The sequence below is a fragment of the Octodon degus genome, unplaced genomic scaffold (assembly GCF_000260255.1).
Source record: "Octodon degus isolate 3935 unplaced genomic scaffold, OctDeg1.0 scaffold00302, whole genome shotgun sequence".
Taxonomy (NCBI): Eukaryota; Metazoa; Chordata; class Mammalia; order Rodentia; family Octodontidae; genus Octodon; species Octodon degus.
This window is the reverse complement of record NW_004524878.1, coordinates 218347-221409: the sequence shown is the minus strand read 5'-3', so window position 1 is coordinate 221409 and position 3063 is coordinate 218347.

Here is a 3063-nt window from a genome sequence, read left to right as displayed (position 1 = left end):
TTAGGGAAACTATAACCTTCACAATACCATCCCCCTCCCCAAAAGAAACACCTAATAATCAACCTAACAAAGAAAGTAAAAGGTCAGTATATTGAAATTTATTTTATTTTTCTTAGATTTTATTTTGTTTTTTAAAATTAATTTTATTGAGAAAGAAATAACTATGAGACAGTTTCAAAACAGTTAGTAGGGTGGATCTAGAGAACTTAACATTAAGTGTAAGACATGAAATGTCAAATGTTGCATGGTTTCTCTTATATGAGAAACTGAACATATATATGTACATATATTTATAGCACATATATGTGCTGATGTATATTACAATAAAGAAGAGATTATGTGAAAAATAGGATATTGAAGAAGCTATAAGAAAATGGAAAGACAACACCTGCTCATGGATAGGAAGACCAACATTGTGAAAATTCCCATACTCCCAAAACTGTTATAAATATTTAATGCAATCTCTATTAAAATACCATTAGCATAGCTCACAGAACCAGACAAAACGTGCCTAAAATTAATTTAGAAACAGAAGAGATCTGGAATAGCAAAGGCAATCCTGGACAACAAAGGCAAGGTAGGAAACATCACAATCCCTTAGTTGAAATTGTACTACAAAACCACTGTGATAACATTATCATGGTACTGACAAAACAAACAAACAAACCAAACCAAAACAAAACAAAATCCACCCACAAACAAACAAAAAACAGTTGTGGATCAGTGGAACAGAACAGAAGGTACAGATGCAACTACATACACACTTGGCCAGTTTATCTTCAAAAAATAGGCCCAACAAGTTCACTGGAAGAAATATAACTTGTTTTGGAAATGATACTGAAATAACTGGCTTTTTACAGGCCAGAGACTAAAATTAGACCCATTTCTATCATTATGCACTAAATTAAAGTCAAAATGGATCACGGATGAATATATTAAAACAGAAACACTAAATCTCCTGGAAGAGAAAGTAGGCAGAAATCTTGAAGACATAGGTATAGACAGATAATTCCCAAACAAAAACTGCTCAGGAAGTACCTCAAAGAATCAACAACTGGGGTCTCATCTTATTGAGAAGTTTCTTCACGTCAAAAGAAATTACAAACAGAGTGAAAAGACAACCCACAAATTGGGAAAAAAATCATAACCAACAATCACTCAGGCAAAGTACTTCTATCTAAACTACATAAAGAACTAAAAAAACAATTGGCCACCAAAATTTAATGACCCAATCCAAAAATGGGCATCTGAGATGAATACACACTTTTCCAATGGAGAAATACAAATGGAAAATAAATATATGAAAAAAATGTTCAACATCACTGGTCATTCAAAAGATGCAAATTTAAATAACACTTAGATTCCATCTCACTCCAGAAAGCATGGCTATCATCAAGAAATCAACCAGTGAGAAAACCTCAGGGACTGTGTGGAAAAAGGAACTCTTTTCCACTGTTGGTGGAAGTATAGACTGGTCCATCCATTGTGGATATTAGTGTGGGGATTCCTCAAAAAACTAGAATGAGAGGGTTCATTTGACCCATCTATTCTCCTTCTGGGTGTCTTTCCAGAAAAACTGAAAACATCAAACTCTATTGATATATGTGCACCCATGTTTATAGCAGCACAATTTGTCATAGTTAAACCTTGGAAACAACCCACATACCCATCAATTGAGGAATGGATAAAAAATGTTTAGCATTTTTATACAATTGATTGCCACACAGGTATAAAGAAAGATAAACTTGAGACTTTTACAGGTACATGATTGTAACTCAAAACCATACTCATAAGAGAAATAAATCAAACTCACATATGTAAACATCACATTGTCTTCCTGCTGTGAGAAGCGGAAAGGGTAAAGATGGTCTGAAATGTACAAGACATATTGTGAACTGGGAAGTTATGGTTCAAATTGAGAAAGTCACTAGAATGGGTGAAAGGAGAAATGACAGTAGGGAAAAGGGAAAACATGCAAGTCAGTTATGCTATTGGTGTCTTTTAGTTCATTAAAAAGGAAGGTTTGTGCTAATATTTATTGGAGAAGTTTTTTGTATTTGCTTTTGTATTTTTATTTTTTCGATACAGGGTTTCTCTAAGTAGTTCAAACTCCTAGTGATACTCCTGTCTCAGCCTCCTGTCTTGTACAATGAGCAACTGCTTTCCAGATAACCACATGTAATGTACTAACTAATGCTATTCTCCAATTATTTTGCTATTACTTTTATTATTACTTTTTAAAAATTTTATGTATTTGATACAGGTCTCACTTGCAGCTCAGACTCATAGTGATTCTTCTGTTTCAGCCTTGCCAGTGCTGGGATTACAGGTGTGCACTGCCATTCCTTGTCTTGGTGGCCAGCTCAGTGCACTCAGGGCAGGAGCAGGTCCAGTGCTGCATGTGGTACCAGGGATAGAACTCTGGTCCTTATGTGTGCCAAGGCAGGCACTTAGACCACTGAACTATCTCTGGGACCCTTAATTGTATTTCTTTATACATCTTTGAAGGCACTTATTTTCTTACTGTTCTGTCAATTAATGTATATATTTTAAATTTTTTATTACAAAAAAGGGAGATATAAGTGAAGGACCATTTTGCTGTGAAAAAAAATATATATCTGCATATACAAAATAGTTAGGATAGATATACAGATACTTTCTCTTAGTTCAATGAGAAGAAAGATTTGTACTAATAGTGTTTAGACAAGATATCATGTCTGCATCTTATACTATGAATAACTACTACGAAGACAACAATGCACACTGTATTAATTATTGTAACTGTCCTACTAACCTGTTTTAAAGCTGTCTCATTGCTAGTCTTTCTCAATAAAATTAATTAAAAAATAATTTTTTTATTGAAAATTTCAATTTCAAGAGGTCCATCTCTCATTCTCGCAATATTTTTAGTGGCATCAGTTAAAAATATCAAAACAAAGTATTTATCAAAAATATATGTTGGATGATTAAACTAAGGATAGCATTTTATACCTGAACATTACTATAATCTTAAAATCAGATATATTAAACTATACCAAGAATTAATACTTATTTATAAGGCAT